This window comes from Artemia franciscana, chromosome 10, assembly GCF_032884065.1.
Source record: "Artemia franciscana chromosome 10, ASM3288406v1, whole genome shotgun sequence".
In the NCBI taxonomy this organism is placed as follows: domain Eukaryota; kingdom Metazoa; phylum Arthropoda; class Branchiopoda; order Anostraca; family Artemiidae; genus Artemia; species Artemia franciscana.
This window is the reverse complement of record NC_088872.1, coordinates 15314829-15341465: the sequence shown is the minus strand read 5'-3', so window position 1 is coordinate 15341465 and position 26637 is coordinate 15314829. Positions and strand designations below refer to the sequence as shown.

The 26637-nt window shown below is 34.4% G+C and overlaps 2 long non-coding RNA genes across 2 annotated transcripts in view; one reads left to right on the top strand and one right to left on the bottom strand.

Annotated features, from left to right (window-relative positions):
• Window positions 1–26637, bottom strand: part of LOC136031832 (uncharacterized) — a 275292-nt gene that overhangs the window by 242570 nt on the left and 6085 nt on the right. The gene's annotated exons all lie outside the window — the stretch shown is intronic.
• Window positions 2588–4338, top strand: LOC136032387 (uncharacterized). Its single transcript, XR_010618717.1, has 2 exons — window positions 2588–2635; window positions 4207–4338. It is a non-coding gene; the product is annotated as an uncharacterized LOC136032387 (long non-coding RNA).

The following is a 26637-nucleotide window of genomic DNA, read 5'->3' as shown; positions in this document are numbered from 1 at the left end:
ACGGAACATGAGTTTTGTGTACGTCAGAATTAGTAACTGTTTCGAAAAGATCACCTTGGAGGTTTTTCCAATCCCTGTAAAATTGGGCCTGAGGCTGATGTGGTTGTGGGTTGGGAGCAGACTGAGCAGAAAGACAAGAAAAAGATGCAGATATTGGAAGGTGGTCTGAAAGTTGGAAGTCAGTAACGACATGAACAGGTGACACTTGAAGATTTACAGAAGAAACTACATGGACAAGATTCGACTCGTTACTATTTGGTGTGTGTAAGTGTAATCGAGATTTTTTGGCAAGAACTTAAGCCAATCAAAAATCAAATAAAAAAAAAACAGACAAAGCAGAAGTACACAATAACGAGGCATCAGTTAAATTACAGTTAAAATATCCTATAATAACACAACACTTATCTAACTGGCGAATCTGTGAAACCCAAGACCTTAGTTTCTCAGATGCAAAAATAAATAAAAAGTTACGACCAGTCATTGCGGTAATCTGTCGTGACATAGATGTTTACAATGACATAGTCTACACGGAGAGCAAGAAAAAGAAATCACTTTAATCAAAAATACTCGACTGGCGCGAGATGCTAGCTAGCATCTCAATACCTCCGGAGGAGGGGGGGGGGTCTAATGGAAGCGGATCGTTTAGCGGGCACCAGGTAGCTAGCAAAACTATTGTAATTTTCAGAAGGCCTAATCAATGACTCGTCAAAACAAGTTCTTGCAAGCACAATGCGTCACAGTTCGAAAGCAAACCTTTAATCACACAAAGTTTGACTAAAAGTCCACCATTAATTTTTCACGAAAGTACAGTCTGCGCAGCAGTAGACAGATCCATATCATACCGTGGGCTCTACTAGTTGACTGTTGTTATTGGGACACTTTACAATGTAACAAGTATGGCCGACAACTTTACATTCTAGACCGAACATTTTTTCTGGATACAGACAGGTTCTGTTAGAGGTGTGATCGCATGATCCACAGCGAGAGCAGAGGGCCTTATTGGAGCATTATGAGACCAAATGCCCCGTTTTATGACATGAGAAACAACGCTCTAGGAGATTTACACCTTGAACACTTGGGACTTCCTGAACTGTGAAACTTTCACGCATTTTGGTACAAAAAATTTGATTTGATTCTTATCGTATTTGGACGGTACACCTTTCAGGACCCATATAAACAGTGGGGTTTCATACTCACCGAGATATCTGAAGTAATGTTCTTAGCATTCTCGGCAATTTTGTTCACTGTAAGCTTGGCTTAAGAACAAGTTTCTATTCCGAGGCCGATTTTTCAAGTTCAGTTATTTCACTTGAAGGCCCCCGGGGCAGAGTTTATCGATAAAGTCCTTACTAGCACTAGGTGAGGCCAGGTTTCCAGGACATTTCTTTAGTACAAGAGCAAACGTAGGAGCTGGGGCAGGGTTAGCTGTTACGTTGGTATCAATTCTAGCTGGCCAAACAGGGACAGAATGCCTCACATTCTCTAAAAAGCTGTCAATTTTTTGAGAAGGTTCATTAGCTTTTAAGACTAAAGTAGCCAAGACTGCCTCCCCGAATGTTGGGGTTTCAGAAGACGAGAAGATCACAAACGTGGGAATAGGTAGAATATCCTTTGCCACCTGATTTAGCTCTTTACATGTGTCAAATATATTATCTTCATCCTTCACATGTTTCACAAAACGGAATATTCAGCTCCTTATACAAAAGCTCTTTAGCACAGATAAAAGTAACGTGATAATAAAAACCTCACAGCTCTTCCGATAATCAGATCAATTTTCGCAACATCAAGCATGGATCTGGTGACAAAGTTCAGCGCCGGATTTAATATAACCTTCCCATTTTGATTGGACATCGTACAATCTAATTATCATAGCCAGGGACAGTCCAGTATTCCATCAAGTCCAGTATTCTAACTGCATTCAGTGGAAGCGCAAAATCCAAAATCAGAGCAAGGGGCAGTCCAGTATTTCTTTATGGTTCAAATTTCAGAGAAAAAAACTAAAAAAAGGAAAAAAACTGAAAAATAAAGGAGAAAAAGAAAACTAAAAAAATAAAAAAAGGGAATATAAATGACGACCGGGACACTCAAAGAGAAATTACAGACTGGGACACCGGGACACAAATGACGACTGGGACGTGTGTGTCGACTGACGTCATGTTTGTGTGTCGACTGACATCATGTTTGTCAACTATAAATGACGACTGGGACACAGGGACACAACTAAAACGGGGACGCCGGGGGGCACAGGGGGGTATATAAATGGCGATGGGGACACAAGGAATGTTTGATTAGCAATCACCATCAATAAAGCTCAAGGGCAATCATTAGAATAATGAGGTATAGATCTGAATACGGATTGTTTTTCCCATGGACAATTATATTTTGCATGTTACAGAGTCGGTTAACCTGACAATCTATTTATATGTACAGACAATGGGACAGCGAAGAATGTTGTATATTCGCAAGTTTTACGTAGTTAAAAACATATATATATATATATATATATATATATATATATATATATATATATATATATATATATATATATATATATATATATATATATATATATATATATATATATATATATATATATAAAAATAAGTTGTCTGTGGATCTGTGGATCGTGGATCAGGTGACGTCATGTTTCTGTGTCGGCTGACGTCATGAAATTAGTTGTCGTCATTTTTGTTATGACGATGCTTAGTATATTGTAAAACACATTAATTTGGTTAATAATATACCATTTAAAACACCAAAATGAACATGCTGGAGTAGTCACTCGGTGAGAGAGGGTGTCAGAACGGAGAATGAAGGTCCCAGGTTCAAATCCTGGTTAGGCTAAAAAGGTAAAAAACTAAAAACTAAAAAAAAACTGAAAAAACTAAAAAAAGGCAAAAACTACAAAAAAAAATAAAAACTAATAAAAAAATAAAACAGCCGAAAAACTAAAAAACTAAAGAAACTAAAAAAAGGAAAAAACTTAAAAAACTAAAAACTAAAAAAAAACTAAAAAAAAGGAAAAAACTGAAAAATAGAACCAGGTTCAAATTCTGGTTAGGCTAAAAAAGGTAAAAAACTAAAAACTAAAAAAAAAACTGAAAAAACTAAAAAAAGGCAAAAACTACAAAAAAAAATAAAAACTAATAAAAAAATAAAACAGCCGAAAAACTAAAAAAAACTAAAGAAACTAAAAAAAGGAAAAAACTTAAAAAACTAAAAACTAAAAAAAAACTAAAAAAAGGAAAAAACTGAAAAATAGAAGAGAAAAAGAAAACTAATAAAATTAAAAATAAACATAAAAAAAATAAAAAAGATAAAAACTAAAAATAAAGTAAAAAATGACGACCGGGACACCGGGACACAAGGAATATAAATGACGCCCGGGACGCTCAAAGAGAAATCACAGACTGGGACACCGGGACACAAATGACGACCGGGACACAGGGAATATAAATGACGACCGGGACACAGGGACATAACTACAAAGGGGACGCCGGGGTGCACAGGGGGATATATAAATGACGATGGCGACTCAGGGAATGGTCGATTAGCAATCACCATCAACAAAGCTCAAGGGCAATCATTAGAATCATGAGGTATAGATCTGAATACGGATTGTTTTTCCATGGACCATTATATGTTGCATGTTCAAGAGTCGGTAAACCTGACAATCTATTTATATGCACAGACAATGGGACAGCAAAGAATGTTGTATATTCGCAAGTTTTACGTAGTTAAAAACATATATATATATATATATATATATATATATATATATATATATATATATATATATATATATATATATCTATATTCACAGGTGGGACATAGGGACACAACTACAATGGCGCGTAACTAATATGGCGCGTAACGACTTACGCGCGCGGGGGGGCTTGGGGGGGGGCGAAGCGCCCCCACCAACTAGGTGTTGGGGTGGCGCGAAGCGCCACCCCAACAGCTAGTATATATATATATATATATATATATATATATATATATATATATATATATATTATTAATATATATAATATATATATATATATATATATATATATATATATATATATATATATATATATATATATATATATATATATATATATATATATATATATATATATATATATATATATATATATATATATATATATATATATATATATATAAATAAGTTGTCTGTGTGTGGATCTGTGGATGGATCAGGTGACGTCACCTGAAAAAACTGGATCAGGTGACGTCAAAACTGAAAAAACTAAAAAAAGGCAAAAACTACAAAAAAAACTAAAAACTAAAAAAAAAAATAAAAAAGCTAAAAAACTAAAAAAACTAAAAAAAGGCAAAAACTACAAAAAAAAACTAAAAACTAATAAAAAAGCTAAAAAACTAAAAAAACTAAAAAAAGGCAAAAACTACAAAAAAAACTAAAAACTAATAAAAAAAATAAAAAAGCTAAAAAACTAAAAAAACTAAAAACTAAAAAAAACTAAAAAAACTGAAAAATAAGCGAAAATAAAGGTAAAAACCAATAAAAAACTAAAAAAAAAAACTGGAAAAACTAAAAAAAGGCAAAAACTACAAAAAAAACTAAAAACTAATAAAAAAAAGTAAAAAAGCTAAAAAACTAAAAAAAACTAAAAAAAACTAAAAAAAGGTAAAAAAATAAAAAAAAATAAAAAATAAAAAAAAAATAAAAAAAAGGAAAAAACTGAAAAATAAGCTAAAATAAAGGTAAAAACCAATAAAAAACTAAAAAGAAAAAAAGGAAAAAACTAAAAAAAATTTTCATCTAAAAAACTAAAAAAAACTAAAAAAGGTAAAAACTAAAAGAACTAAAAAAGAAAAAAATAAATGACGACACTCAAAGAGAAAGCGACCAGGACAAAAAGAATGTTCGATTAGCAATCAACAAAGCACCGGGACACAGGGAGTATAAATGACGACCAGGACATAAATAAAAAAAAAACTAACAAAACTAAAAAGAAGGTAAAAACTACAAAAAAACTTAAAAGAAAAAAAAACTAAAAACTACTAAAAAAACTAAAAAATCTAAAAATCTAAATAAACTAAACAAGAAAAAAAAGGAAAAAAATAAAGGAGAAAAACAAAACTTAAAAAAAGGCAAAAACTACAAAAAAAAACTAAAAACTAATAAAAAAAAGTAAAAAAGCTAAAAAACTAAAAAAACTAAAAAAACTAAAAAAAAGGTAAAAAACTAAAAAAAAATAAAAAATAAAAAAAAAATAAAAAAAAGGAAAAAACTGAAAAATAAGCTAAAATAAAGGTAAAAACCAATAAAAAACTAAAAAGAAAAAAAGGAAAAACTAAAAAAAATTTTCATCTAAAAAACTAAAAAAAACTAAAAAAGGTAAAAACTAAAAGAACTAAAAAAGAAAAAAATAAATGACGACACTCAAAGAGAAAGCGACCAGGACAAAAGGAATGTTCGATTAGCAATCAACAAAGCACCGGCACACAGGGAGTATAAATGACGACCAGGACATAAGTAAAAAAAAACTAACAAAACTAAAAAGAAGGTAAAAACTACAAAAAAACTAAAAAGAAAAAAAAACTAAAAACTAATAAAAAAACTAAAAAATCTAAAAATCTAAATAAACTAAAAAAGAAAAAAAAAGGAAAAAAATAAAGGAGAAAAACAAAACTAAAAAACGAATGTATATACAGACCGGGACACCGGGATACAAATGACGACCGGGACACAGGGAATATAAATGACGACCGGGACACAGGGACACAACTACAACGGGGACACCGGGGGAAACAGGGGGATATAAATGACGACCGGGACACCGGGACAGGGAATGGTCGATTAGCAATCACCATCAACAAAGCTCAAGGGCAATCATTAGAATCATGAGGTATAGATCTGAATACAGATTGTTTTCCCATGGACCATTATATGTTGCATGTTCAAGAGTCGGTAAACCTGACAATCTATTTATATGTACAGACAATGGGACAGCGAAGAATGTTGTATATTTGCAAGTTTTACGTAGTTAAAAACATAAATATATATATCTATCTATCTATATTCACAGGTGGAACACAGGGACACAACTATAATGGCGCGTAACTAATGTAGCGCGTAACGACTTACGCGCACGGGGGATTTGGGGGGGGGGGGCAAGCGCCACCACCAACTAGGTATTGGGGTGGCGCTTCGCGCCATCCCAACAGCTAGTTTATATATATATATATATATATATATAGATAGATACATTAAGGGTTTTTAAATACACCAATATTCTTTAATGAGCCATTAAATAAATTTTCGTGTAACTTTGTTCACGATCCCATTCTACACATATAGAAATAGATGCAGTACGATTAGGTGAAGGCATTTCCAAATGCTTGAGAGGTTTGTTTGCAATAGATAAGCACAAATCTTCAATCATAACTAAAGTGCAGTTATAGATTTCTGTTGTAAAGCCCAAGGTCATATCTGACCTTTTTTGCCGTATACGGTGGAGTATATTCTCGGCCATTTGCGATTTGTATTTCTCCCATAACTCTGTAAGAGATGAAGGAAAGCAAGTTTTGCCGGAAGACACGGGCCGTAATGTCATGTCTATGAACCGGGTGATTCTCCAGGATGTAAAAGCTGTTGTATCTAATCCCAAGATGGATTATATATATATATATATATATATATATATATATATATATATATATATATATATATATATATATATATATATATATATATATATATATATATATATATATATATATATATATATATATATATATATATATATATATATATATATATACTAGCTGTTGGGGTGGCGCTTCGCGCCACCCCAACACCTAGTTGGTGGGGGCGCTTCGCGCCCCCCCCCAAGCCCCCCCGCGCGCGTAAGTCGTTACGCGCCATAATAGTTACGCGCCATTGTAGTTGTGTCCCTATGTCCCACCTGTGAATATAGATATATATATATATATATATATATATATATATATATATATATATATATATATATATATATATATATATATATATATATATATATATATATATATATATATATATATATATATATATGGTTTTAACTACGTAAAACTTGCGAATATACAACATTCTTTGCTGTCCCATTGTCTTTGCATATAAATAGATTGTCAGGTTTACCGACTCTTGAACATGCAACATATAATGGTCCATGGGAAAACAATCTGTATTCAGATCTATACCTCATGATTCTAATGATTGCCCTTGAGCTTTGTTGATGGTGATTGCTAATCGACCATTCCCTGTCCCGGTGTCCCGGTCGTCATTTATATCCCCCTGTTTCCCCCGGTGTCCCCGTTGTAGTTGTGTCCCTGTGTCCCGGTCGTCATTTATATTCCCTGTGTCCCGGTCGTCATTTGTATCCCGGTGTCCCGGTCTGTATATACATTCGTTTTTTAGTTTTGTTTTTCTCCTTTATTTTTTTCCTTTTTTTTCTTTTTTAGCTTATTTAGATTTTTAGATTTTTTAGTTTTTTTATTAGTTTTTAGTTTTTTTTTCTTTTTAGTTTTTTTGTCCCGGTCGTCATTTATATCCCCCTGTTTCCCCCGGTGTCCCCGTTGTAGTTGTGTCCCTGTGTCCCGGTCGTCATTTATATTCCCTGTGTCCCGGTCGTCATTTGTATCCCGGTGTACCGGTCTGTATATACATTCGTTTTTTAGTTTTGTTTTTCTCCTTTATTTTTTTCCTTTTTTTTTCTTTTTTAGTTTATTTAGATTTTTAGATTTTTTAGTTTTTTTATTAGTTTTTAGTTTTTTTTCTTTTTAGTTTTTTTGTAGTTTTTACCTTCTTTTTAGTTTTGTTAGTTTTTTTTTTACTTATGTCCTGGTCGTCATTTATACTCCCTGTGTCCCGGTGCTTTGTTGATTGCTAATCGAACATTCCTTTTGTCCTGGTCGCTTTCTCTTTGAGTGTCGTCATTTATTTTTTTCTTTTTTAGTTCTTTTAGTTTTTACCTTTTTTAGTTTTTTTTAGTTTTTTAGATGAAAATTTTTTTTAGTTTTTTCCTTTTTTTCTTTTTAGTTTTTTATTGGTTTTTACCTTTATTTTAGCTTATTTTTCAGTTTTTTCCTTTTTTTTAGTTTTTTTTTGTATTTTTTATTTTTTTTAGTTTTTTACCTTTTTTAGTTTTTTTAGTTTTTTTAGTTTTTTTAGTTTTTTAGCTTTTTTACTTTTTTTATTAGTTTTTAGTTTTTTTGTAGTTTTTGCCTTTTTTTAGTTTTTTCAGTTTTTTTTTTTAGTTTTTTATTGGTTTTTACCTTTATTTTAGCTTATTTTTCAGTTTTTTCCTTTTTTTTAGTTTTTTTAGTTTTTAGTTTTTTTAGTTTTTTACCTTTTTTTAGTTTTTTTAGTTTTTTTAGTTTTTTAGCTTTTTTATTTTTTTTATTAGTTTTTAGTTTTTTTTGTAGTTTTTGCCTTTTTTTTAGTTTTTTTAGTTTTTTAGCTTTTTTATTAGTTTTTAGTTTTTTTTGTAGTTTTTGCCTTTTTTAGTTTTTTTAGTTTTTTAGCTTTTTTATTTTTTTTATTAGTTTTTAGTTTTTTTTGTAGTTTTTGCCTTTTTTTAGTTTTTTCAGTTTTGACGTCACCTGATCCAGTTTTTTCAGGTGACGTCACCTGATCCACGATCCACAGATCCACAGACAACTTATTTTTATATATATAGATAGTTTTTTTTTTTACTTATGTCCTGGTCGTCATTTTTACTCCCTGTGTCCCGGTGCTTTGTTGATTGCTAATCGAACATTCCTTTTGTCCTGGTCGCTTTCTCTTTGAGTGTCGTCATTTATGTTTTTCTTTTTTAGTTCTTTTAGTTTTTACCTTTTTTAGTTTTTTTTAGTTTTTTAGATGAAAATTTTTTTTAGTTTTTTCCTTTTTTTCTTTTTAGTTTTTTATTGGTTTTTACCTTTATTTTAGCTTATTTTTCAGTTTTTTCCTTTTTTTAGTTTTTTTTTATTTTTTATTTTTTTTAGTTTTTTACCTTTTTTTAGTTTTTTTAGTTTTTTAGTTTTTTAGCTTTTTTACTTTTTTTATTAGTTTTTAGTTTTTTTTGTTGTTTTTGCCTTTTTTTAGTTTTTTCAGTTTTTTTTTTAGTTTTTTATTGGTTTTTACCTTTATTTTAGCTTATTTTTCAGTTTTTTCCTTTTTTTAGTTTTTTTTAGTTTTTAGTTTTTTTAGTTTTTTACCTTTTTTTAGTTTTTTTAGTTTTTTTAGTTTTTTAGCTTTTTTATTTTTTTTATTAGTTTTTAGTTTTTTTTGTAGTTGTTGCCTTTTTTTAGTTTTTTTAGTTTTTTAGCTTTTTTATTAGTTTTTAGTTTTTTTTGTAGTTTTTGCCTTTTTTTAGTTTTTTTAGCTTTTTTATTTTTTTTATTAGTTTTTAGTTTTTTTTGTAGTTTTTGCCTTTTTTTAGTTTTTTCAGTTTTGACGTCACCTGATCCAGTTTTTTCAGGTGACGTCACCTGATCCATCCACAGATCCACACACAGACAACTTATTTTTATATATATAGATATAATCTGGCGTAACGGACAGACAACTTATTTTTATATATATAGATATATATATATATATATATATGTTTTTAAATACGTAAAACTTGCGAATATACAACATTCTTCGCTGTACCATTGTCTGTACATATAAATAGATTGTCAGGTTAACCGACTCTTGAACATGCAAAATATAATTGTCCATGGGAAAAACAATCCGTATTTAGATCTATACCTCATTATTCTAATGATTGCCCTTGAGCTTTATTGATGGTGATTGCTAATCAAACATTCCTTGTGTCCCCGTCGTCATTTATATATTCCCCTGTGCCCCCTGGCGTCCCCGTTGTAGTTGTGTCCCTGTGTCCCAGTCGTCATTTATAGTCGACAAACATGATGTCAGTCGACACACAAACATGACGTCAGTCGACACACACGTCCCAGTCGTCATTTGTGTCCCGGTGTCCCAGTCTGTAATTTCTCTTTGAGTGTCCCGGTCGTCATTTATATTCCCTTTTTTTATTTTTATTTTTTTAGTTTTCTTTTTCTCCTTTATTTTTCATTTTTTTCCTTTTTTTAGTTTGTTTTTCTTTTTCAGTTTTTAGTTTTTTTTATTAGTTTTTAAGTTTTTTTCTTTTTAGTTTTTTTGCTGTTTTTACCCTTTTTTAGTTTTTTTCTTTTTTAGTCTTTTACATTTTTTTTAGTTTTTTTTAGTTTTTTAGCTTTTTTAGTTTTTTAGTAGTTTTTACCTGTTTTTTAGTCTTTTTTAGTTTTTTTCTTTTTTAGTTTTTTTTTCTTCTTTTGTATTAATGCTAAAGCCAAGGTTTGAACCTGGAACCTCTCGGACCTAGAACCTGGAACATAACGCTTTACCAACTCAGCTACTTCGGCTTGAATACATTTACCTTTTTTATTTTTTTTATTTTTTTTATTTTCTTTTTCTCCTTTATTTGTCAGTTTTTTCCTTTTTTAGCTTTTTTTTCTTTTTCAGTTTTTAGTTTTTTAGTTTAGTTTTTTATTAGTTTTTAGTTTTTTTTCTTTTTAGTTTTTTTGTAGTTTTCACCTTTTTTTAGTTTTTTTTTACTTTTTTAGTGTTTAGTTTTTTACATTTTTTTATTTTTTTTTTAGTTTTTTAGCTTTTTTAGTTTTTTTTTTAGTATTTTCTTTTTAGATTTTTTTGTAGTTTTTATCCTTTTTAGTTTTTTTCTTCTTTTGTATTAATGCTAAAGCCAAGGTTCGAACCTGGAACCTCTCGGACCTAGAACCTGGAACATAACGCTTTACCAACTGAGCTACTGTATTTGTATTTGTATCGGATTAACGACGCTTCTTGACTACTAATGTCCCTGCGTCGGCCCTGTAGTGCATTCCAGCAATATGGTTCGATCTCTGGGTCCCGTATTACCACGCTAAGGTCAAACCCACTGCGCCAACACAGGTAGTTATATAACTGAGCTACTTCGGCTAGAATACATTCGTTTTTGAATTGGTATGTGATAAAATAATTCAGACGTCATATGCGGACAGTGACGTCACTCGACACAAATACACACAGGCAACTTATCTATATATATAAAAATAAGTTGTCTGTCTGTGTGTCTGTCTGTGGATCAGGTGACGTCATGTTTCTGTGTTGACTGACGTCATGAAATTAGTTGTCGTCATTTTTGCTTTGACGGTGACGTCATTCAAGATATTTAAGACATATGTTCACGTAGAAATCTATTAATGTTTAAGTTTACAATGACTGATGAACTTACCATGGCAAAAGCCGATGAAGATGCTCAAAGAGTCTATGCCAAAAAACTTGCTGCTGATAGAGAAAGTCAGAAAAGAAAGCGTGCCGAGGAATCAAAAGAACAGCAAGGAAACAGGCTTGAGGCTGATAGAGAAAGAAAGAACAGAAAGCGTGCCGAGGAATCAAAAGAACAGCAAGGAAACAGGCTTGAGGCTGATAGAGAAAGAAAGAATAGAAAGCGTGCCGAGGAATCAAAAGAACAGCAAGGAAACAGGCTTGAGGCTGATAGAGAAAAAAAGAACAGAAAGCGTGCCGAGGAACTACCAGAGCAACGCGGAAGCAGACTTGCTGCTAAAAGAGAAAGTGAAAAAAGAAGGCGTGCCGAGGAATTACAAGAACAGCAAGAAATCAGGCTTGCTGCTGATAGAGAAAGTAAGAAAAGAAAGCGTGCCGAGGAATCACAAGAACAGCAAGAAATCAGGCTTGCTGCTGATAGAAAAAGTAAGAAAAGAAAGAGTGCCGAGGAATCAGAGCAACCTGAAAGTTATCGCCTGGCATTCAGGTACAAACCAGTCGATGATTATAGCTTGAGTAGATGTGTTCAAATCGGGACAATGTCTAAAATTTGTCCCTATTGCAAGGCCTTGAAATTCAATGGTGAAACAATGGGAATGTGTTGCGCCTCAGGAAAAGTTAAACTTCCTCTATTTGCTGCACCACCAGAGCCATTGAAGACGAATGAATGCTTGCCTGAAAAATTCTAATTTATGGGCACACGTAAAAATATTAAAATTAACTACAAATATGCGTGTCCGATTGCAAAACGATGACTCTGGTCAAACATTTTCAGATCAATTTCTGACAATTGGAAACGGAAAGCTCCCAGTAGACTCAATTTCAGGACGTATACAACTACCTGCTGATTTCTGTAATTTAGTGACGTCCAAAAATGAATTGATTGAAAAAGTATTTCCGAATATTCTAAAAAATTATAAAAATAATAAATGGCTAAGTGAAAGAGGGATTCTCGCACCCAAAAATATAGACGTCCACGAAATCAACAATATTGTTTTGACCAAGATTCGAGACCAAGCAGTCCTTTACAAGTCAGTCGACACAGTTTTGGAACCAAATGAAGCGGTTAATTATCCATCTGAATTTTTAAATTCCATAGATCCTTCAGGGTTCCACCACACGTGCTACAACTAAAAATAGGCGTACCAATAATACTTTTAAGAAATATCAACCCACCAAAGCTTTGCAATGGCACGCGACTTGCCGTAAAAAAAAACAATGGAAAACCTAATAGAGGCCACAATCTTGACAGGGACTTATGAGGGTGAGGCTGTTCTTATTCCTCGCATTCCCATGATTCCAACGGATCTGCTTTTTCAATTTAAAAGATTGCAATTCCCAATTCGATTAGTATTTGCAATCACCATTAACAAAACTCAAGGTCAATCATTAGAAAGATGTGGTATAGATCTTAATACTGATTGTTTTTCCCATGGACAATTGTACGTTGCATGTTCGAGGGTCGGTAAACCTGACAATCTATTTATATGCAGCGACAATTGGACAGCGAAGAATGTTGTATATTCGCAAGTTTTACGCAGTTAATTTGTATTGTATCTATCTATCTATCTATCTATATAAAAACGAGTTGTGTGTATGGTTGTTTGTTTGTTTGTAAAAAGAGCGTTTGCATATGTTGTCATTATTAATACATACGGCTTTGTATATGCAGAGACAATGGGAAAGCCAAGAATGTTGTATATTCGCAATTTTTACGTAGTTTAACTCCTGCAGACGAAATGAATGCTTGCCTAAAAAATTCTAATTTATGGGCACAAGTAAAAATATTAAAATTAACTACAAATATGCGTTTCCGATTGCAAAACGATGACTTTGGTCAAACAGTAGACTCAATTTCAGGACGTATACAACTACCTGCTGATTTCTGTAATTTAGTGACGTCCAAAAATGAATTAATTGAAAAAGTATTTCCGAATATCTATATAAAAACGAGTTGTGTGTATGCATGTTTGTTTGTTTGTAAAAAGAGCGTTTGCATATGATGTCATTATTAATACATACGGCTTTGTATATGCAGAGACAATGGGAAAGCCAAGAATGTTGTATATTCGCAATTTTTACGTAGTTTAACTCCTGCAGACGAAATGAATGCTTGCCTAAAAAATTTTAATTTATGGGCACACGTAAAAATATTAAAATTAACTACAAATATGCGTGTCCGATTGCAAAACGATGACTCTGGTCAAACAGTAGACTCAATTTCAGGACGTATACAACTACCTGCTGATTTCTGTAATTTAGTGACGTCCAAAAATGAATTGATTGAAAAAGTATTTCCAAATATTCTAAAAAATTATAAAAATAATAAATGGCTAAGTGAAAGAGCGATTCTCGCACCCAAAAATATAGACGTCCACGAAATCAACAATATTGTTTTGACCAAGATTCGAGACCAAGCAGTCCTTTACAAGTCAGTCGACACAGTTTTGGAACAAAATGAAGCGGTTAATTATCCATCTGAATTTTTAAATTCCATAGATCCTTCAGGGTTCCACCACACGTGCTACAACTAAAAATAGGCGTACCAATAATACTTTTAAGAAATATCAACCCACCAAAGCTTTGCAATGGCACGCGACTTGCCGTAAAAAAAAACAATGGAAAACCTAATAGAGGCCACAATCTTGACAGGGACTTATGAGGGTGAGGCTGTTCTTATTCCTCGCATTCCCATGATTCCAACGGATCTGCTTTTTCAATTTAAAAGATTGCAATTCCCAATTCGATTAGTATTTGCAATCACCATTAACAAAACTCAAGGTCAATCATTAGAAAGATGTGGTATAGATCTTAATACTGATTGTTTTTCCCATGGACAATTGTACGTTGCATGTTCGAGGGTCGGTAAACCTGACAATGTATTTATATGCAGCGACAATTGGACAGCGAAGAATGTTGTATATTCGCAAGTTTTACGCAGTTAATTTGTATTGTATCTATCTATCTATCTATCTATATAAAAACGAGTTGTGTGGATGCATGTTTGTTTTTTTGTAAAAAGAGCGTTTGCATATGACGTCATTATTAGTACAAACGGCTTTGTATATGCACAGACAATGGGAAAGCCAAGAATGTTGTTTATTCTTAATTTTTACGTAGTTTGAAACACATATATAAATCTATCTATATTCACAGGTGGGACACAGGGACACAACTACAATGGCGCATAACTAATATGGCGCGTAACGACTTACGCGCGCGGGGGGGCTTGAGGGGGCGCGAAGCGCCCCACCAACTAGGTGTTGGGGTGGCGCGAAGCACCACCCCAACAGCTAGTTTATATATATATATATATATATATATATATACTAGCTGTTGGGGTGGCACTTCGTGCCACCCCAACACCTAGTTGGTGGGGGCGCTTCGTGCCCCCCACGCCCCCCATGCACGTAAGTCGTTAGGCGCCATATTAGTTACGCGCCATTGTAGGTGGGTCCCTGTGTCCCACAGAAATAGATTGTCAGGCTTACCGACTCTTGAACATGCAACATATAATTGTCCATGGGAAAAACAATCTGTATTCAGATCTATACCTCATTATTTTAATGATTGCCCTTGAGCTTTGTTTATGGTGATTGCTAATCGAACATTCCCTGTGTCCCCGTCGTCATTTATATATCCCCCGTGCCCCCCGGCGTCCCCGTTGTAGTTGTGTCCCTGTGTCCCTGTCGTCATTTGTGTCCCGGTGCTTTGTTGATGGTGATTGCTAATCAAACATTCCTTGTGTCCCGGTCGCATTCTCTTTGAGTTTCCCGGTCGTCATTTATATTTCCTATTAGCTGTTGGGGTGGCGCCTCGCACCACCCCACCACCTAGTTGGTGGGGGAGCTTCGTGCCCCCCAAGCCCCCCGCGCACGTAAGTCGTTACGTGCCATATTAGTTACGCGCCATTGTAGTTGTGTCCCTTTGTACCACCTATGAATATAGATAGATTTATATATGTGTTTTGAACTACGTAAAACTTGTGAATATACAACATTCTTGGCTTTCCCATTGTCTGTGCATATACAAAGCCTTATGTACTAATAATGACGTCATATGCAAACGCTCTTTTTACAAACAAACAAACATGCATACACACAACTCGTTTTTATATAGATAGTAAGATAGATGGATACAATACAAATTAACTGCGTAAAACTTGCGAATATACAACATTCTTCGCTGTCCAATTGTCGCTGCATATAAATAAATTGTCAGGTTTACCGACCCTCGAACATGCAACGTACAATTGTCCATGGGAGAAACAATCTGTATTAAGATCTATACCACATTTTTCTAATGATTGACCTTGAGCTTTGTTGATGGTGATTGCAAATGCTAATCGAATTGGGAATTGCAATCTTTTAAATTGAAAAGGCAGATCAGTTGGAATCATGGGAATGCGAGGAATAAGAACAGCCTCGCCCTCAAAAAGCTCTATCGAGATTGTGGCCTCTATTACGTTTTCCATTGTTTTTTTTATGGCAAGTCGCGTGCCATTGTAAAGCTTTGGTGGGTTGATATTTCTTAACAGTATTATTGGTACGCCTATTTTTAGTTGTAGCACGTGTGGTGGAAACCCTGAAAGATCCACGGAATTTAAAAATTCAGATGGATAATTAACCGCCTCATTTGGTTCCAAAACTGTGTCGACTGACATGTAAAGGACTGCCTGGTCTCGAATCTTGGTCAAAACAATATTGTTGATTTCGTGGACTTCTATTTTTTTGGGTGCAAGAATCGCTCTTTCACTTAGCCATTTATTATTTTTATAATTGTTTAGAATATTCGGAAATACTTTTTCAATCAATTCATTTTTGGACGTCACTAAATTTTAGAATTCAGCAGGTAGTTGTATACGTCCTGAAATTGAGTCTAATGGGAGCTTTCAGTTTCCAATTGCCAGCAATTGATCTGAAAATGTTTGACCAGAGTCATCGTTTTGCAATCGGACACGCATATTTGTAGTTAATTTTAATGTTTTTACGTTTGCCCATAAATTAGAATTTTTCAGGCAAGCATTCATTTCGTCTGCAGGGGTTGATTTAGGTATTATAGGTAATGTTTGCCTGAAATTTCCCGCAAGCAATATTAATGTGCTGCCAAAGGGTTTCGAATTCCCTCGGAAATCTTTCAAACATTGATCCAGAGCCTCGAGCGATTTTTTGTTTGCCATTGTGCACTCGTCCCAAATAATAAGTTTGCATTGCTGCAATACTTTACCCATCCCAGATGGTTTGGAAATATTGCACGTGGGAGTTTCTGTAGAATGCAAATTCAGTGGCAATTTCAAAGCGGAATGAGCAGTTCTTCTACCAGGCAGCAACGTTGCGGCTATTCCGGACGACGCAATTGCCAACGCTATATCATTCTTTGATCGAATTGATGCCAGAATGAGTTTTATCACAAACGTTTTACCCGTACCTCCTGGCTCATCCAAAAAGAAAATTTCTCCAACGTTGTTATCGACACAATGCATTATCGTATCATAAATGTCTTTTTGTTCCGACGTTAACTTGGAAATGTTATTTTATACATACGACAATAGATCACTCGTACTGTAACTTTGTTCACGATCAAATTCCACACATGTCGAAACAGCAGCGGTACGATTAGGTGAAGGCATTCCCAAATCCTGAAGAGGTTTGTTTGCCATACATACGCACAAATCTTCCATAATAACTAAAGTTTAGTTATAAATTTCTGATGTAAAATTAAAAGTCGTATCTGACGTCTCTAACCGTTTTCGATGGAGTATATCTTCGGACATTTTTGATTTATATTTTTCCCATAACTCTGTAGGAGCTGATGGAGAGCAAGTTGTTAGTATGATGCCAAATAATGCACGAATTTGACTTGGAGTTGACCTTTCGCACGCGTCATTGATGCAGTTATCCCAGTGTTGGTCATTCTCCAATAAATTCGGTGCTTGGCATGCACTACGGTAAGTGTCATGTATAGTACCGTTTACAGTTCTCAAATACTCAAAGGACGTCGGACCGGGTACATTCACCAAAAGCAGGCGTAGAAAGAAGCATTCATGTTGATTGGGGTGAACGGTGTAGAGTCTTCCTATCGTGGTATCTTTGAAGATGGTAGTTTGGCCATCGACTGACTTACCCTGTTTTCGATGTTCAAATACTATATTTTTAGTATTCCACGTGTAATACGAACGCACTTCAGTATACAGCAGTTTTTTTGCAAAAGAATCATTTTTGCATAGCGAAAAGAAAGCAGTTAACTTTGTATTCGGTGGATTCAGGGCTCTTTGTAGTACGTTGGATTCCGAAAAATAAACACGTTGACCATTCTGTAAATGTACCGCTAAGTGAACAACAGCTGGACTACGTTCATGTATTGGAAATGAAAGAATTCGCCAAACAGCGTCATTACTGCTTATGTATCTTCCAGCCTGATATTGTACGATTTCGTCGATATCTTTGATTTCGGACTGCAAGCCAAAAACTGCCATGTCACTGCCTTTGGTGACGTATTTACATATGTATTTGATTGCCTTTACGGAGTTACAGTATTCAACGTTTATGTGTACATTAAATGTTTTTGATAATAATGGGGAATATGGAACAACCCACTGGTTATCTACTCCGATGGTGGTACCGTTACGCTTCTTTATTATTGCTGTTTTACCGCCATCTTCAGTAGATCTTCTTCTATATTGTGGGTAACCATCATTGCCAGTAATTGTGTTGGATACTAAAAGTCGAGGATATTGCTTCGTGCACCTTCCTTTGGCCATGCATGGTGAATTTTTGTTCATTCGACCGCAAGGTCCATGTATCATATTTTTTACAACAATATTATATAACCCCTTATCGACATTTTCATCAGGTATTTCAGCGGAAATCACATCAACAATTTCGTTCGAAGCAATTTTATTATGTAGCCAGATTAGTATATGTGCGTTTGGCAAACCTCGTTTTTGCCATTCCACTGAGTACATCCAGCATTGCACTGACCCAAATACTTCAACGTTTTACTATGTAGTTTATCAGTGATTTCAACTTTTGCCGGACGACAAGGGCCGTAATGCCATGTCTATGAACCGCCGATTGTCCTTGAATTAAAAGCTGCTGTATCTCGTTCCAAGATTGATTACATGTAAATGGAATAAATAAATCTGGACGACCATAGAGACGAACATACGCAATAGCATCTTGAGCATATTCATGCATATGACGGGGACTGCCAGCATATGACGAATGTAAAATCGTTAATCTTCCAATGTTTGTGGTATTACCGTCATTTACAACTGCATCTCGCAAATGAATGTATTGTTCAGAGCGGAGCTTGGTCTGATTCAGACGGATATATATCAAAAATTCTGATTCAATTTTTGCATACATATCAACGACGTATTGGTGAAACAATTGACGGCATTTTAAAATATAATTGTCTTCATCCTGCCGAATCATTAGTCTATAGGAATAATAATGCATTGCCCTGCATTTCTTATTCATTTCTTTGTTAGTGGCTGGATTCATCAATTTAATATTAAAGTGATAGCCGTCGGCTCCATCCCAAAAAATGATAGGATATTGTAGGGCATCGCAGCATCGATGAGTTTCAGCAATTCTTACCAACTGAGCGTTTCGCTTATGAAGAATAATATCTCGAGGTAAAAACTGATCACCGACCATAACGATTGCCACTTCGTTGATAGTTGGAGCATTGTATCTACGCACATGTTGGCCAGGAGGCGTTTTCTCAGCGGAAATAACAATTTTATGCGTATCAGTAGGCATCAAATCGATGCCTGTTTTGAACAGACGCACTAAATTATTATTTTCGTGGAAAAGATGTTGCAATTGGGAAACGATTGTCCTTTCAACGTTGGGAGAAATTTCGCAACGTGTATTCAATTCAGAATTTCTATCACTGATGAAGTACAATTGTAAAAATTTATGATTCTTGCCTGAGAATGGTAAAAGGGACCCTGCTCGATGATAAATTTGCCCTTGTACTTTGAAAGTAGGCATAAATTGATCTTGATTTTCGATTTGGGCACCAAACGACGTCATTTGGAAACGTTTTCACGTTGCTCTTGTGATTCCTCGACACGCCTTCTTTTTTCACTTTCTCTTTTAGCAGCAAGTCTGGTTTCGCGTTGCTCTGGTAGTTCCTCGCCACGCCTTCGTTGACGTAAATTGCACATTTCTAATCTAGTATTATCTCTTGAAGCCGCAAGCCTGTTTTCACGTTGCTCTTGTGATTCCTCGATACGCCTTCTTTTTTTACTTTCTCTTTCAGCAACAAGTCTGATTTCACTTTGCTCTGGTAGTTCCTCGACACGCCTTTGTTGACGTAAATTGCACATTCCTAATGTGGCCCTTTCTCTTTGTACCGCAAGCCTGGTTTTGCTTTTTGGTAACATTCTATAACATTGACAGTTGGAGAAATCTCCACGTGCCAAGCTTGCTAAAGCTCAACAATTTATAATAAACCTCAAAATTTAAGTATCTTTTTTAAGCTTTTTAAATTACATTAATCTATTGTCAAAATGTTTCGAAATATTTATGCAATTCCCAGTTTTTACATTTAAACCCTCAACACAAAAATACATACAATTTATTTTTATATTTATAGAAGATATAATCTGGCGTAACAGACAAAGTGTAACAGACATAACACACAAACAACTTATTTATATATATATATATATATATATATATATATATATATATATATATATATATATATATATATATATATATATATATATATATATATATATATATATATATATATATATAGAGAGAGAGAGAGAGAGATAGATGTATCGGTCGTCATTTGTGTCCAGATGTCCCGGTCTGTAATTTCGTCAGTCGACACACAAACATGACGTTACTCGACAGACACACAGACAACTTATTTTTATATATATAGAAGATAGATGTCCCGGTGTCCCGGTCGTCATTTGTGTCCCGATGTCCCGGTCTGTAATTTCGTCAGTCGACAAACATGACGTCAGTCGACACACAAACATGACGTCACTCGACACACAGACACACAGACAACTTATTTTTATATATATAGACTAGCTGTTGGGAGGCGCGAAGCGCCACCACCCCAACACCTAGTTGGTGGGGGCGCTTCGAGACCCCCCCAAGCCCCCCCGGGCGTAAGTCGCTACGTGCCATATTAGTTACGGGCCATTGTAGTTGTGTCCCTGTGTCCCACCTGTGAAGATAGATAGATATATATATATATATATATATATATATATATATATATATATATATATATATATATATATATATATATATATATATATATATATATATATATATATATATATATATATATTTAACTACGTAAAACTTGCGAATATACAACATTCTTGGCTGTCCCATTGTCTGTGCGTATAAATAGATTGTCAGGTTTACTGACTCTTGAACGTGCAACATATAATTGTCCATGGGAAAAACAATCTGTATTCAGATCTATACCTCATTATTCTAATGATTGCCCTTGAGCTTTGTTGATGGTGATTGCTAATCGAACATTCCCTGTGTCCCCATCGTCATTTATTATCCCCACGTGCCCTCCGGCGTCTCCGTTGTTGTTTTTTCCCTGTGTCCCGGTCGTCATTTGTGTCCCGGTGTCCCAGTCTGTAATTTTTTTCTTTGAGTATTGCGGTCGTCATTTATATTCCCTGTGTCCCGGTCTTCATTTTTGTCCCGGTCGTCATTTGTGTTCCGGTGTCCTGGTCTGTAATTTCTCTTTGAGTATCTTGGTCGTCATTTATATTCCCTGTGTCCCGGTTGTCATTTGTGTCCCGGTGCTTTGTTGATGGTGATTGCTAATCGAACATTCCTTGTGTCCCGGTCGCTTTCTCTTTGAGTGTCCCGGTCGTCATTTATATTCCCTATGTCTCGGTGTCCCGGTCGTCATTTGTGTGTCCCGATGTCCTGTAATTTTGTCAGTCGACAAATATGACGTCAGTCGACACACAAACATGACATCACTCGACACACAGACACACAGACAACTTTATATATATATATATATATATATATATATATATATATATATATATATATATATATATATATATATATATATATATTATATATATATATATATATATATATATATATATATATATATATATATATATATATATATATATATATATATATATATATATATATATATATATATATATATATATATATATATATATATATATATATATAGATAAATACTAGCTGTTGGTGGTTGTCGCCACCCCAACACCTAGTTGGTGGGGGTGCTTCGCCCCACACCCAAGCCCCCCCGCGCACGTAAGTCGTTACGCGCCATATTAGTTACGCGCCATTGTAATTGTGTCCATGTGTCCCACCTGCGAATATATATATATATATATATATATATATATATATATATATATATATATATATATATATATATATATATATATATATATATATATATATATATATACTAGCTGTTGGGGTGGCGCTTCGCGCCAACCCAACACCTAGTTGGTGGGGCACTTCGCGCCCCCCCCCAAGCCCCCCGTGCGCGTAAGTCGTTACGCGCCATATTAGTTACGCGCCATTGTAGTTGTGTCCCTGTGTCCCACCTGTGGATATATATATATATATATATATATATATATATATATATATATATATATATATATATATATATATATATATATATATATATATATTTAACTACGTAAAACATGCGAATATACAACATTCTTCACTGTCCCATTGTCTATGCATATAAACAGCTTGTCAGGTTTCCTGACTCTTGAACATGCAACATATATTTGTCCATGGGAAAAACAATCCGTATTCAGATCTATACCTCATTATTCTAATGATGTGTCCCTGTGTCCCGGTCGTCATTTATATTCCCTGTATCCCGGTCGTCATTTGTGTCCCGGTGTCCCAGTTTGTAATTTCTTTTTGAGTGTCCCAGTCGTCATTTATATTCCCTGTGTCCCGGTGTCCCGGTCGTCATTTGTGTCCCGGTCTGTAATTTCAATTCGGACAATCCCTGTGTCCCCGTCGTCATTTATATATCCCCCTGTGCCCCGGCGTCCCCGTTGTAGTAGTGTCCCTTTGTCCCGGTCGTCATTTATATTCCCTGTGTCCCGGTCGTCATTTGTGTCCCGGTGTCCCAGTTTGTAATTTCTCTTTGAGTGTCCCGGTCGTCATTTATATTCCCTGTGTCCCGGTTGTCATTTGTGTCCCAGTGCTTTGTTGATGGTGATTGCTAATCGAACATTCCTTGTGTCCCGGTCACTTTCTCTTTGAGTGTCCCGGTCGTCATTTATATTCCCTATGTCCCGGTCGTCATTTGCGTCCCGATCAAAATTTTGGGTATCTGTTTTAAGGTTTTGGAATTACCTTATTCTTTTGTCAAAATATATTAAAATATTTGTGGAATTCTCGTTTTTTTTAGTTTTTTTCTTTTTTTAGTTGTTTAGCTTTTTTTAGTTTTTTTCCTTTTTACGTTTTTAGTTTTTTTATTTTTTTTTACATTTTTTTTTAGTTTTTTTTTTTTAGTTTTTTTTTTTAGTTTTTTACCATTTTTCTTTTTTCAGTTTTCTTTTTATTCTTTATTTTTCAGACGTCATATGCAAACCCTCAATACAAAAATACATACAACTTTTTTTTATATATAGATAATATAATATCTGGCGTAACAGACATAGTGTAACAGACATAAAAGACAGACAACTTATTTATATATATATAGATTTTTATATATATAGATACAGTTTCTTCTTTAATTTTTTTTCTTTTTTAGTTTTTTTCTTTTTTTTAGTTTCTTCTTTTTATTGATTTGTTTTCTTCAATTTGTCAATGTTCATTCCAACATTGACACTTGGAAAAATCTTTACGTGCCAAGCATGCTAAAGCTCCAACAAGTCATTTATGTTCCCTGTGTCCCGGTGTCCCGGTCGTCATTTGTGTCCCGGTGTCCCGGTCTGCAATTTCTCTTCGAACAATCCCTGTGTCCCTGTCGTCATTAATATATCCCCCCTGTGCCCACGGCGTCCCCGTTGTAGTTTTGTCCCTGTGTCCCGGTCGTCATTTATATTCCCTGTGTCCCGGTCGTGATTTGTGTTCCGGTGTCCCAGTCTGTTTGAGTGTCCCGGTCGTCATTTATATTCCCTGTGTCCCGGTCGTCATTTGTGTCCCGGTGTCCCGGTCTGTAGTTTCATCAGTTGACAAACATGACGTCAGTCGACAAACAACTTCATGACGACATACAGCTCAATCCTTATAATGACGTCAGTCGACAAACATGACGTCAGTCGACACACTAACATGACGGCACTCGCCAGACAGACAGACAGACAACTTCTTTTTATATATATAGATACTAGCTGTTGGGGTGGCGCTTCGCGCCACCCCAACACCTAGTTGGTGGGGGCGCTTCGCGCCCCCCCAAGCCCCCCCGTGCGCGTAAGTCGTTACGCGCCATATTAGTTACGCGCCATTGTAGTTGTGTCCCTATGTCCCACCTGTGAATATAGATATATATATATATATATCTATATATATATATATATATATATATATATATATATATATATATATATATATATATATATATGTTTTTAACTACGTAAAACTTGCGAATATACAACATTCTTTGCTGTCCCATCGTCTGTGCATATAAATAGATTGTCAGGTTTACCGACTCTTGAACATGCAACGCATAATGGTCCATGGGAAAACAATCCGTATTCAGATCTATACCTCATGATTCTATTGATTGCCCTTGAGCTTTGTTGATGGTGATTGCTAATCGACCATTTCCTTTGTTGCCGTCGTCATTTATATATCCCCCTGTGCCCCCCGGCGTCCCCGTTGTAGTTGTGTCCCTGTGTTCGGGTCGTCATTTATATTCCCTGTGTCCCCGTCGTCATTTGTGTCCCGGTGTCCCAGTCTGTGATTTCTATTTGAGTGTCCCGGGCGTCATTTATATTCGTCAGGATATTGTAGGGCATCGTAGCATCGATGAGTTTAAGCAATTCTTGTCAACTGATTGTTTCGCCTATAAAGAATATTATCTCGAGGTAAGAACTGATCACCGACCACAACGATTGCCACTTTGTTGATAGTTGCCTATCAGGAGGCATCAATTCGATTGCTGTTTTTAAGCAGAAGCACTAAATTATTATTTTTGTGGAAAAGATGATATATATAAATATATATATATATTTTCTTTTTAGTTTTTTTTTGTAGTTTTTACCGTTTTTAGTTTTTTTCTTCTTTTGTATTAATGCTAAAGCCAAGGTTCAAACCTGGAGCCTCTCGGACTTAGAACCTGAAACATAACGCTTTACCAACTCAGCTACTTCGGCGTGAATACATTCGTTTTGAGCAGCTTCCTCGGGTGTTGCCATTGTAGGTTCTTCAGTCATTTTACAATTAGAAATTTCTCTTTCAACGGTGTTCTTACAATTAAAAATTTGTCTTTGAACGATATTCTTAAATACCTGTGTCCTGGTCGTCATTTATATTGCCTGTGTCCCGGTGGTCATTTGTGTCCCGGTATCCCAGTCTGTAATTTCTCCTTGAGTGTCTCGGTCGTTATTTATATTCCCTCTGTCCCGGTCGTCATTTGTGTCCCGGTCTGTAATTATTCTTTGAGTGTTTTTTCTTTTTAGTATTTTTTAGGTTTTTACATTTTTTCTTTTTTCAGTTTTCTTTTTCTTCTTTATTTTTCAGCTTCACTATGAAATACATATCGCCGAACCTTTGTTTTTTTAACTAAAATCTGGTAGGCATTGATGACCTTATCCAAGTCAAGATCCCAAACCCAATCATCATCGCTATCATTTTCAGTTTTGATATGTTTTGACTCTCGCTGTCCAGGTGGATCTTCATCTAACTGCGCGGTTTTGCGTTCTTTAGCCTCAAGCCTGTTTCCTTGCTGTTCTTTTGATTCCTCGGCACGCTTTCTTTTCTGACTTTCTCTATCAGCAGCAAGTTTTTTGGCATAGACTCTTTGAGCATCTTCATCGGATATATATATTATATCTATATATATAAAAATAAGTTGTCTGTCTGTCTGTCTGTGGATCAGGTGACGTCATGTTTCTGTGTCGGCTGACGTCATGAAATTAGTTGTCGTCATTTTTGCTTTGACGGTGACGTCATTCAAGATATTTAAGACATTTGTTCACGGAAAAATGTTTAATTGTAAAATGAGGGGACGCCGGGGGCAAAGGCGGGATATATAAATGACGACCGGGACACAGGGATTGTTCGAATAGAAATTACAGACCGGGACACCGGGACACAAATGACGACCGGGACACCGGGACACAGGGAATATAAATGACGACCGGGACACTCAAAGAGAAATTACAAACTGGGACACCGGGACACAAATGACGACCGGGACACAGGGAATGTAAATGACGACCGGGACACAGGGACACATCATTAGAACAATGAGGTATAGATCTGAATACGGATTGTTTTTCCCATGGACAATTATATGTTGCATGTTCAAGAGTCAAAAAACTAAAAAGAAAAAACTAAAAAAAAAATTAAAAATTGAAAAAATAAAAAAAAGAAAAAACCCAAAAAGAAAAAACATAAAAAAATAAAAAAGATAAAAAACTAAAAAAAACTAAAAAAGCTAAAAAACTAAAAAAAAAGAAAAAACTAAACAAACTGGGAATTGCACAAATATTTCAATATATTTTGACAATATATATAAAAATAAGTTGTCTGTCTATTACGCCAGATTATATCTTCTATATATATAAAAGAAAACAAACTAGAATGTAAAAACTGGAAATTGCATAAATATTTCGAAATATTTTGACAATAGGTTAAAGTAATTCGAAAAAACAAAAATGGTAAAAAACTAAAAACAAAACTAAAAAGAAAAAACTAAAAAAAAACTAAATAAAAAATTAAAAAAAGAAAAAAACTTAAAAAGAAAAAATGTAAAAAAAATAAAAAGGTAAAAAACTAAAAAGAAAAAAAAACTAAAAAAAACCTAAACAGCTAAAAAAAAAGAAAAAACTAAAAAAACTGGGAATTCCACAAATGTTTCAATATATTTTGACAAAAGATTCTTTTTAGTTTTATTTTAGTTTTTTACCATTTTTCTTTTTTCGAATTACTTTAATCTATTGTCAAAATATTTCGAAATATTTATGCATTTTCCAGTTTTTACATTCTAGTTTGTTTTCTTTTATATATATAGAAAATATAATCTGGCGTAACGGACAGACAACTTATTTTTATATATATAGATATATATATATATCTATATTCACAGGTGGGACATAGGGACAC